A 12,866-nucleotide genomic window follows, 5' to 3' on the forward strand; every position below is an offset into this window, starting at 1 on the left:
GATTCCTAAAGATGCTTCCTTTACAGACAGAGAGAGCAAAAAAAAAAAAAGATGCTTTAAGCCTTTACCTTTTGAAAATAGGATAAAGATGACAGTTGTGAAAACCTAGCAACAGAATTGACCAAAACCCTGTGGTGCTCACAAGCTGTATGCCGAATTTCACAGAGATTAGTCAGCATTAGATTGTGAGGGATATGTTTTTCCAGGAGGTGAAATTACTATGCCCCAGTTCTTGGCTGCACTATTGATAAACAAATGTTTGAGTAATCTTCCACCGATGTTCACAGTTTCATGGTGGGTTTTTAAATTTACATATTGAAGTCAATCTACATTTTCTGCAGAACTACCCAGCAAATAATTGAAGATCTTCATCATGTTTCCCAAACCTTCTCTCTTTCCATTGTAAGCATTCTAACTTCTCACCATCGACAAGTGATCAAAAGGTAAAAGGAGGTGGATATTGGGACACCCGGGTAGCTCAGTGGTTGAGCATCTGCCTTTGACTCATGTCATGATCCTGGAGTCCTGGGATCGAGTCCCGCATTGGGCTCCCCAAGGGGACCCTGCTTCTCCCTCTACCTATGTCTCTGCCTCTCTGTGTCTCTCATAAATAAATTTTAAAAAAAAAAAAAAAAGGAGGTGGATATTATCTCCATATAAGGAAGAGAATTCTAATCAGTTCTAACTGTTTAAAGGTGAATTGAGTTGCCTGGAAATAGTGTAGAGCTGATCCCACTGCTGACACCAGCTCAGCTCTCACCTCTAACCCTTCACGTTTCAGTGTGCATTTGCAGTGCTGGAATGTTCTCCATTCTGTTTCCATTCAGGTTCTGGTTGTTGGACTGACAGTAAGTAGGAAGTGGATTTTGGAAATCAGTTATGTGCAAGGTCTCACAGCTGCTTTATCCTCTTTACTGAGTGTTGTTTATGGAGAGTTCAGGACCTACACTCCCTTTTCCACTCAGATATTACAGAAGCAACTTGGGAAGCATCCCTTCATGGACACTACCAAGGATGTTTGTTTGCTCGAAGAAGTAAGCAAATTCTAATATCCTGAAAAAAGTCACACCTACTACTGCTTGTAGTCTCTTAAGGTTTTCTTCCATCCACAGGAAATAATTTAACCTTTCTTTCAGAGAAAGACCTCTAATTCCAATTTGAATTCTTTTTTTTTTAAAGATTTTATTTATTTATTCATAAGAGACACAGAGAAAGAGAGAGAGGCAGAGACACAGGGAGAGGGTGAAGCAGGCTCCAAGCAGGGAGCCTGATGTGGGACTCGATTCCAGGACTCCAGGATCATGCCCTGGGCCGAAGGTAGGCACTAAACCGCTGAGCCACCCAGCTGTCCCCTTCAATTTGAATTCTTACATGCTGGCCATTGTGTAAGGCAATAGAATATCCACTGTGTCATGCTTCTTGTAATATTTAAGGGTTTCCCCTGATTTAGCTGTGAGCTTCCTAGTGTTCCAGCAATTCTTCAGACTAACGCCTCTGAAACTGTAGGCTCCCTTTAATAATAGGACACAAGGACCACATATGTATTCCAGTAATCTCTTGCCGAATGATTAACCGCTCCAGAACGCCAGGGCTTAAACATAACAATTTTTAAGATGCTCTTGTATGGTTGTGTGGAATGATTGGTTCAGCCAGGCTGTTGCAGTCAGGCGTCAGCTGGGGCTGCTCCCATCGGAACACTTGACTGGGCTCCCACCTCCAAGATGGCTCACTCACAGCTGTCAGCTGACACTGGCTCTCAGCTAGGAGTTCAGCTGCACATGTTGACCAGTCTTCACATGTCCTCTCCAAGCAGCTTGGGCTTCACACAGCATGGAGGCCAGGTTCCAAGCAAGGATATCCCAACAACAAGCTGCTCTAAGGACAACAGAACAGAAGCTGCAAGACTATTTGTGACCTACCCTCAGAAGCCCAGAATATCGCTTCTGCTGCATTCTATTCTTTAAGCAAGGCACTAAGTCCAGACCAGATGCAAAGGAAGGGGAATGAGACTCCATCCGTCAAGACAAAGGACAGCAAAGGATTTGTGGCCTTCTTTCAATGACCCCACTGTGCACTTCTGTGTGTAAATTCTTACCTCTGGCTTATGGCATTGCAATTCTTTTGCCTTAATGATTCACCTACCTACATCCATGGGTTCCTCAAATACTTATTTTAGTATTAGTATTCATAAGTTTGAACTCCCTTCAAAGGTATTTTCTCTAAGCAGCAAGACAGTTTCCAGAATCATCCTTCTAAGCCTCCTCCCCTACTTACACAGTTAAAATCATAAGCACAGTTCACTCTGTTTCCAACTCACAGGCCCATTCTTCCAAAACTGAAAGCCAAGTAAGAGTCCCGTAAGTATTTTCACTCAGAAGTCCCATCTCCTTGCAGATTCAGTGAAGGTGTGTGGCATAGCTAAGATTTGCCTGCTGGACCCCTCAGGCTGCAGTGGCAAATAAGAGCTCAGTGGCTCACTTGTGTTTGGGGACCGTGGGCCGGCTCCCACATTGCTCCACGTCCTCTCCACTCTGGGCTGAGCGTTGGCTGTCAGGCCGACTGCCCCGGCTGTAGAGGCCGTCCCTCTCAGTGGTCAAAGCTAGAAGTGCTCCCCGGTTCTACAGGATGGAGGGGTCTCATCTCCCAGGAGGGGATGAACAGGAGTGCAGGGTAACATACTCCACCACTCTCTGTGCGTGTCTTGTTTAGCCCATCACATCTGGGGCTGTGGTGCTAATGCTTCCACCTCCCCTCTGAGAGCTGGAGTTTTCAAAAGGGGGAGTACAGGCCTGAGCCTGAGATTGCTTCAGTAGAAATAACTGCTGTACTAATTTCCTATCGTTGCTGCAACAAACTAACACAGATTTAGTGACTTAGGACTACACGACTGTATTCTCATATTTCTTATATTTCTGGAGGTCAGAATTCACTGGCTTGAAATCAAGGTGGCAGCGGTGAGGCTGTGCCCTTGGCAGGCTCTAGGAGGGAGTCTGTTCTGGTCCTTTTTTTTTTTTTTTTTAAGATTTTATTTATTCATGAGAGACACAGAGAGAGAGGCAGAGACATAGGCAGAGGGAGAAGCAGACTCCCCACGGGGAGCCCGATGTGGAACTCGATTCCAGGACCCCAGGATCACAACCTGAGTCAAAGGCAGATGCTCAGGCAGCCCGGGTGGCTCAGTGGTTTAGCGCCACCTTCCGCCCAGGGCATGATCCTGGAGACCTGGGATCGAGTCCCACATTGGGCTCCCTGCATGGAGCCTGCTTCTCCCTCTGCCTGTGTCTCTGCCTCTCTCTCTCTCTCTGTCTCTCATGAATAAATAAATAAAATCTTAAAAAAAAAAAAAAAAGGCAGATGCTCAACCACTGAGCCATGCAGGTGCCCCTGTCCTGGTCCTTTTCCAGCTTCCAAAGCTGTAGTCCCTGCACCTATAGACTCATGGCCTCCTTCTATGCTTCCAAGCCAGCCAATGGCATGGAACATTGCTTCAGCTGTCACATTCCCTCCTCCTGCATTCCCTCTTCCTCGCTCTTATAAACACACTTGTGATTACACTTAGGAACTATGCCAAAAATTCAGGATACTCTCCTCTCCAGATCCGTAATTTAATGACATGGGGAAGAAAATCTCTTTTGCCCTGTTAAGGTGACATTCACAGGTTCTAAGACCTGTATGTCTTTGGAGGCCATTATCCAGCGTAGTGCAGCTTTGGTCGACCAGAAGGTTTTAAAAGACTACATTCTAATGACATACTTTTCCCCCCTAGTATAGACTAACCTTCAATGTACCTAACATAAGCAGGAGGCAAGAACTTGACTCTTGCCCATTTTCTCCATTATGCTAAAGAAGCTAAATCTCTGTTGGCTATACCATGGCAGCAAGGATGACAATTCTGGAGGGAAGAACAGGTTCCAGCTCAGTAGTGCTTTACTTTGGCACTCTCTTGGCCTATAACATGATCTTTGCAGCCTTTCTCAATCAGATTTTCTCATCTGGACCACACAACACAGAAAATGGGTCATGTAGCAATTCTCTCAAGGTTGGATGGTACATGTCCAGTACTATCCTAGATTCATAGAAAAGAAGGCAACAGAAGGCAATAGAAAGAAGGCAATTCATTACACACAACAGATGTCTTAGGTTCATCACACACACACACACACACACACACACACACTTTTTTTTCTTAAGATTTTATTTATTTATTTTAGAGAGAGTGCACAGGAACAGGGAGAGAAGGGGCAGAGGGCTAGGGGGGAGAGAATCTGAAGCAGACTCCACACTGAGTCTGAGGCACGCTGGATCTCAGAACTAATAGCAAGATCACAACCTGAGATCATGACCTGAGCCAAAACCAAAAGTTGGCCACTTAATCGACTGAACCACCCAGGTGCCCCAATCACATGTATATATTTAAGCAAAAACATAGCACAACAGACTCATCACCATAGGGCTAAAAGGTGCAGTATAATGTAGAAGTTAGTGCCTGGGATTCTGAGAGCTGGCTGGCTTATTTGAAGTCCTAGCTCTGGGGACACCTGGGTGGCTCAGTGGTTGAGCGTCTGCCTTTGGCTCAGGGCATGATCCTGGGGTCCTGGGATCAAGTCCCACATCGGGCTCCCCTCAAGGAGCCTGCTTCTCCCTCTGCCTATGTCTCTGCCTCTATCTTTCATGAATAAATAAAATCTTTTAAAAAAAAAATAAAGTCCTAGCTTTGCCACTTAAAATAATAATAGCATCTGCCAAGGATTTTGTGAGCTAACATCAAGCATTACATGAGCTAACATCAGGCTTAGAAAGTGCCTGATAGGGGATCCCTGGGTGACTCAGTGGTTTAGCGTCTGCCTTTGGCCCGGGGTGTAATCCTGGAGTCCTGGGATCGAGACCCACGTCCAGCTCCCTGCGTGGAGCCTGCTTTTCCCTCTGCCTGTGTCTCTGCCTCTCTCTCTGTGTCTTTCATGAATAAATAAACAAAAATCTTAAAAAAAAAAAAAAGTGCCTGATACATTGAAAGTGCCATATACGTTAGTTATCTACAAGACTAAACCCCACAGGGTGGAGGTCTTTGTCAGTTTACCTTGTATTCCAGATGCCTAGAACAGGGGCAGGAACACAGTGGACACAAAATATTTGTTAAATGAATGAAGATCTTATTGAAAGTCTAGATTGAGGGGAAAATATATGGTTAGAAGTAGAATCATCTGTAATTTATTATCCAATACTGGACACTTTTCTGAGTAAAGGGTCTTGATCCACGTAGCATTGATTTTTGTGCATGTTGTGAAGTGAGGATCTATTATTTTTCATCCTATGGTCTCAGAAGCATGTACTGAATAGAGCCCATTTCCCCACTGATGTGCAACTGTTTGGGGTTCACTATCCTGTTCCATTGGTCTACTCTAGTCCATAGGTCCTGACTCCTACATATTTTATTAATCTTTTTTTTATTTTATTAATCTTAATAGGAAAAATCTCCCTTCCTGATTCTTCTTACCTAGGCTATTCAAGGTACTATGAGATTCCGCATGAGTTCTATAATTCAATGTGATGTTGTCTTTCATTTTTTCCTTTGTTTCATTGGGGATGTTTTATTCTATTTTTAATTTCTCAAGCTGAATGCTTAGGCCAAGGGGCTTAGCTCCTTTATTTCAGTCTTTCCTCTTTTGTAATATAATCTCTTAAAGTTGTACATTCCTCTCTAAGTGGGATAAACTATATCAAACAAGTTTTAATGCTAAGTATTTTTAAATTTTCATTATGATTCCTTCTTGACACATGGGTTGTTTAGGAGTATGTTTTAAGCATTCCAAAGACATAGGGTTTTTCTAACTTACCTTTTTGTAGTTTTTTTCTAAACCTAATTGCATTTGGTAGAGTATGTGGTTTATATGATCCTAGTTCTTTGCAATTTGTTGAGGCTAGTATGCAGTCTGTGTGTGCCTGGAGAAGATGTATATGCTCTAGTTGAGAGGCACATACCATTCTGTGTATATCCATTGAGATGTTCAGATCTATTACCATTTCCAGTTTGGGGAATTCTCTCAATTCTCTCAATTAGCAAAGATGGCTGCCCACTGCACTGTATTTGTCACTTTCTCCTTCTAGGGTCTTTTGTTGGTTGGTTGGGTAGGTGGGTGGTTGGTTTTGCTCTTGGGAAACTTTCTGTGTCATCTTACAAGTTTAGAATGCTGTAACTTCCTGCCTCTTTCTCAGAAGGACACTTGTGATTACAGAATGATTGAACTTTTATCATTTCTTTGTGATGCGTTTCATCTCTTTTTTAATGTAAAGCTTGTTTTGTATTTTGTTTTATATTAATATAGCTACCCTACTTTTTTTCTGAAGATTTTATTTATTTATTCCTGAGAGACAAAAAGAGAGAGAGAGAGAGAGAGAGAGAGGCAGAGACAGGCAGAGGGAGAAGCAGGTTCCATGCAGGGAGCCCGATGTGGGACTCGATCCCAGGACTCCAGGATTACGCCCTGAGCGGAAGGAAGATGTTCAACTGCTGAGCCACCCAGGTGTGTGTCCCCTAGCTACCCTACTTTTGTTCTGGTTTGTATTGGCTTGGTATATTTTTCCCATACTTTTATCTTTCATCTTTCTATGCCTCTCTCTATTAAGTCTGTTCTTATCATGAGCACATAGTGCATTTTTCCCCTTTTTCTTGTGTTTAAATTAGTCTTATGAGCTCTATCATTTCCCTTCCATTATTAATCTTTTTCACAATAATGGTGTGTATATGAGCTTCCTTCTATCATCTGTTGGTTTTGATTGGCTTAAATCTATTGAATTGCCTGTTTTTTCTTGTTTTATTTTGCCTTTATATCCTCACCTTTATTTGGGTTGAATGATCTTTTCCTCTTTTTCCATTTTTTCCCTACCTAATTTCTATCTCCTTAGTGGAGTCCCCAGAAACTTTATTTATTTATTTATTTATTTACCCCCAGAAACTTTAATATGGATACTAAATAAATTTAGAATTAATCAACACCTGTATCTTCCTCTCAAGCTATTCAAAGATCTAGGTATACTTTATTTCCAGTTGTCCTATCCCAACTTATATACTATCATTTTCCAGAGTTTATCACGTTCCAGAATTCTATTTTTATTTTTTACTCCATAAAGTGGACATAATTGTTGTTTTAAAGTGTCAATGCAATGCTGAGATTAATCTCATATTTACCATTTTCATCAAAGGCATCACTATGCCTTCTTGCCCTGTAGCCCTATCATCTGGGATCATTCTGCCTGAATTAGATATTTAGATCCTTTAGAAGTTCCTGTAGTGAGCCTTGGTTGATGATGAATATTCTCAGCTTTTATTTATCTTTAAATGTAGTTTTTGCCTTCACTCAGGAGAGATAATTTTGCTGGATATACAACTATAGGTTGACAGTATTTTCCCTCAGTGTCATTAGATATTAATCCATTCTCCTTGGACTTTGGTGGTGTTGTTGTTGTGAATCAGCAGTGGGTCTGGGTCTGTGTAGGTAACATGTTATTTTCACTCTCTCACTACCTTGAGATTCTCCCTTTGTGCTTAGTGTTCTGACACTTTGCTACAATATGTCTAGGTATGGATTTCTTTCTTTAAAATTTTAATTTTTAAAATATTTTTATTTATTTATTTAAGAGAGAGAGTGAGTGAGAAGGGGGAGTGGCAAAGGGAGAGGGATAGAGAGACTCTCAGGCAGACTCTGCTCTGAGCCTGGAGCCTGATGTGAGCATAATCCTAAGACCCAGAGATCATGACCCAAGCCAAAACCATGAACTGGATGCTCAACTGACTGAGCCACCTAGGTGCCCTAGGTGTGGATTTCTTCTTATCATCTCATTTAGAATTTGGTTTTCTGAAGCAGAATTGACATCTTTCACATATTCTATAAAGCTTCTCAGTAATTTCTTAATATTTGCTCTCCCTTGCTCTATTATCTCCTCCAGGAGGTCCTATTAAATATCTGTTGAATGAACTCACTTGATCCTCCCTGTCCCTTGCCTTCTTGCTCATATTTTAGGTCTCCCTTTCTCTCTTTGTTGCATCAAAGATCCTACTTTCCAAGCTCCTTTCCAGCTCATTATTTTACTTTTAGCCATGTCTAATTTGCAGTGTAGTCTGCCCATTGAGTTTTTTATTTCACTTTTCTCTCATTTTTAGCAGTTCATCTTTTTAAATTCCAAAACAGCCTAGACTATGTTGAGCTCTCCTTGTTTGCATCACATTTTATGCTTTCTTCTATTTCTATAAACTATTAAGCACATTTATTTTAGCATTAAATATGGAATCAAACTCCCTGCCTTAAAATCTGGATGAATTTGAACAAGCCACCTAACTTCTCCATGTCTCTACTTCCTCACATGTGCAATGAAGGAAATAATAATCCCCATCTCACAGACACTGTTATAGGTGTTTGCTGGTTTTGGATCCAATAATTGCCATAGCTTAATTTTATCAGGTCTGATTCTCTTCTTCTTGCTCATTATTATTATTACTATTACTATTATTGAGATATAATTGACATATAACATTAGCTTCAGGTGTACAACATAATGATTTGATATTTATATATATTGTGAAATAATCACAATAAGTCTAATTAACATCTATCACCACACATAGTTACATTTTTTTTTCTTGTGATAAGAACTTTTAAGATCTACCCTCAGAAACTTTAGGTCTGATTGTTATATCTGACATTTCTACTGACTCTTGTGTATAGTAATTGTTTTTTCATACAATAAAGCATATGTTTGTAGTTTCTATTCATCCAAATCAGAATCATAGATTTATGATTTTATCATTTTGCTCTTTGTGCCCAAAAGGTAAGCATTTGTTGCAGTGCATGCAGTTCATTACACCTATGTGATATTTTTCTATTTTTGAGAATTCCCAAAGTCTGCTTTTCTAAGACTATGGAGGAGGAAACAGGAATTTTAATGCCCACTTACTCTGTGGCTTTGAAGGTCAGTGGAAGATTCCTAGGAGCTTGTAGACTCACAGGAGCCTCACAGGAAAGTTCTTTTAGAGGAGCCCTTCCTTACCTTAAGAATCACAGAATAAAAGTCTATCAATAACTAAAACCAACCAGAGCCACTGTGAAGACAAGCAACCTAATATTTCACTTTTCTGTGGTTAATTACAGACTCCAAGAAATCAAAACCTGAGAACCTTGGCAACAAGCTTGACATTTTTAGACCGTATTCTTGACCAATTAAAAAAAAATCAGTCTCCCTCATTTCATTTTTCAAGCAGCTAGAGAGAGCTTTAAATTTGTTCATTATCTCTATTCATTTTGGCGAAATGGATAGATTTGAAGAAACCTATTAAAGTTTCCCTTAGGCTGTGTTGACATGTTTACACTTTAACATTCCAAATTTCTCCCTCTCACTTATTCTTAGGAGAAATATCCAATTATTTTCTTTCCATTTACCGTGATGATCTGTTCTGAAAACCTAAACAGAACCCGGCAGGACCCCTTTGCTGTGGAATCATGAGGGACGCCAGGGCTTTAATTTCCCGACCCTAGTGGTGCCTGGTGGTTGATTATTATTGATTAGCAGCACTTCCCATCCCAACCCTGGGAAAACATCATTCGAACACAGAAGGATTCACCCCCAATCAAAGAAGGAATGAACAAGGTAATCTCCCTGTGTGTGTAGATTTCTCACCAGGGACAACAGAACAAAAACTCAAACCTGAGAGCTTCGCAGACTCAAGCCAAAAGCAGAAATAGGATCGTTCTTTCTTCTTCTTCTTCTTCTTTTTTTTTTTTAATGACTGCTGTATTGTATTTCTATGATAGATAACATTTTTAATATTGGGAAACGGTAATCTTTCCATTCCTCCAGCCCGCCCCAGCAGACACCATGCCGACAAAACTTAAATCCTGACCTTGTGCCATTAGCACTCCCACTTCCTTGGGTTCCTTACCCTGCTGTGAAGGGTCTGCAGGCGGAAGGACCACGCTGCAGGCCAACCCTGCTAAGCTGTACCCCAGCTCTCCTCCTATGCAACCTTGTCTCCCAACATTTCAATAATGTGCCCTCCAGCCGCAGCTCCTGATTGCTTTCTCCAGCCTGCCCCTTTCCTAATTAGTTTCATCTCATGTGGTCTTAACGGACTGATTGCTTGCCCGTGGCCATAATAAGAATGGTCAAGGTGAACAAAAAGAGATGTCACATAAAAATCTAGATTTTTTTTTCTTTTTTGGAAAACTGGATGTGGCCCTACTAGTCCCACATCCCAGCAGACTAGAGATGGGGCTTGTGCTCTCAGGCCCCCCGCCCTGGGCCCCCCTGCCTGCTGCCCCCTCCTGCAGGGGCCCATAGCCCGTCCTGTAGTCTCTGCTTGAAGACCCGAGTTACCACCCTGACTCCGGAGTGAATTTGATGTCCCGAATAAAGAAGGTACAACCCTTTGGCCTCTCTCTCCAGGCCCAATAGCAGAGTCTAATCAGGGATAAGCAAGAACAGAAAGGGGTGCCTGGGTGGCTCAGTCAGTTAAGGATCTGTCTTTAGTTCAGGTCATGATCTCGGGATCCTGGGATCAAGCCTTGGATCTGGCTCCCTGCTCAGTGGGGGGTCTACTTCTCCCTCTGCCCCCCCATACCCTGCTCGTTCTCTCTCTCTCTTTCTCCAAGAAAGAAATAAAATCTTTTTTTTTTAAAGGAAAGAAAGAATAGAAAAGACTATTGAAGAGGCAGCTCTTTTGATTTACACTTCCCTGAGCCAGCCGCCTGTCGCCACCACTCCCGGTGTGATGCTTACCAACCATTCTACATGTTTTCTATACATCAACACATTGATTCTCACAGTTGCCCAGTGAAACAGATTGTGGCACAGTCTTGCTTATTTCCCAGCATCCATCTGGCAAGACGACTTCCCAGCCAAGGGGCGGCCAGATGACGAAGTTCTCACCCACTGTCCAGAAGATGTGATTCATGCAACTTCCAGCAACTGTCTTTAAATGGAGGGGCAGGCCCTTCCACGACCTTTCCTCTTCCCACCATCAGGAGTCTGGAGCTCTGGAAGCCCTCTTTTTTTTTTTTTTTTTTTTTTTTAAGATTTATTTATTTATGATAGACACACAGAGAGAGAGAGAGAGAGAGAGAGAGAGGCAGGGAAAAGCAGGCTCCACGCAGGGAGCCCGACGTGGAACTCGATCCCGGGACTCCAGGATTGTGCCCTGGGCCAAAGGCAGGTGCTAAACCACTGAGCCACCCAGGGATCCCCTCTGGAAGCCCTCTTACACCAGGAGGTAACCCGGGAAAGTGAGCTTCCTGTGGTGGAGGCTGCCCCCGTCACCCTGAGGACTGCCACACCGACTGTGGGCCTGAGGTCTGGGCAGCTTGGACACAGGAGGAATAGACTTCTCTCTGGTTTAAGCCATCTTACTTGGGATTTTCTATTGCATGCAGCTGACTCCTAGATGACAGAGCAGAATTTTGTCCCTCTCTTGCAGATGAGGAGACAGAGGCATTCAGGCATTTGTCTAAGACTATGCAGCTAGGAGTGCGAAATGTTCCAGCAGGTCAGATCCCCCCAGTGTGCTTGAATACCTAACAGTGGCACTTGACTCCATCAAATTGACCCCAGTGGTTCTGGTTTTTGTCTTAGTAACACAGAATCTTAGAAGTTATAAAACTCAGGGTGCCTGGGTGGCTTAGTCGGTTGAGCAACCAATTCTTGATTGCGGCTCAGGTCATGAACTCAGGGTCCTGGGATAGAGCCCTGCTTCAGGCTCTGCACTCCTCGTGGAGTCGGCTTGGGATTCTCTCTCCCTCTCCCTCTGCCCTGCCCCCTGCTCATGCTCTAAATAAATAGATCGATAGATAAAATCTTTCTAAAAAACTCAGAGATTTCTCCCTTTGTAATTTACACAACAGTAAATGCAAACATCAGGTTAGTGTTATGTGGCTGAATAAAATCTACCAGCCACCTGAGGTTTTTCTAAAATGAGAGAATTTACTGGGCTCACCCAGTAAAGGAAATATAGAGGGCATACAGAGCACAACTTTTGACAGTTTAAACACTTCCAAACATACATCATTTAAACATGATTTGAGTTACTTGCAACTTTAGTTACTCCTACTTTAGTCAGCTGCAGTTTTTCCAACTAAACCGTGCGGCCAAGCTCAGTCCCTACTTGAAATCCCAACAATCACGCCGTGCACACAATTTCTTAAAAACAAGGCAGAGAGCCCGAATATGCCAGATCCGTAAAATCAGACGTGAGCCCAGGGCTGTCATTCCGTCACCACATTCTAGGACAATCTCCCTTGTTTTCCTCAATGCATCTTCATGGGTGACCCTCTGGCTCTGCGGACATCCCCGGGATTCTTCTTTGACTCAGCCTCTCTTTCCTCGTTGATGCTTCTCAGCTTCTGGAAGCTACCACTGATATTGCTGCGACTCCTCCTGACTTCAGGCCCACACTGGCCACCATGACATCAGCCCCAGTGTCTGTTCTTCTCAGCCTCCTTCTCTCCTTCCTCTCCCCGTCCCTGGAATAATGGGCACCTCCCCTCAGGTGCCATTTCCCAGCCCCTTTCCGGCTGGGAGGGATATAGGGAAAGGTCTTGGGGGCAGTAAGCTGATCTGGTCCCTTACTCCAGGCAATGCCTGGTCTTTTCCTATTCTGCGGCAGGAAGATGGCCTGACAGAGAGCCATTCCTAGTTGGAGGCCTCAGTGGCCGTCACTGAGAGGCAGGGGCAGCCTGGGCTCCCCATCGGCCTCCTGCTGCCTGCATCCGCGGGGAAGCTTGCTTGTCAGCTGGGCTGCAGGCCACACAGGTCTTTAACTGAGGGCCTCTGCTCTTCTTCCCAGAACAAGCTGGCTGTCCCCACCGTAGGGCTTCCCAGAAGCG

The sequence above is a fragment of the Canis lupus genome, chromosome 2 (genome assembly GCF_003254725.2).
Source record: "Canis lupus dingo isolate Sandy chromosome 2, ASM325472v2, whole genome shotgun sequence".
Taxonomy (NCBI): domain Eukaryota; kingdom Metazoa; phylum Chordata; class Mammalia; order Carnivora; family Canidae; genus Canis; species Canis lupus.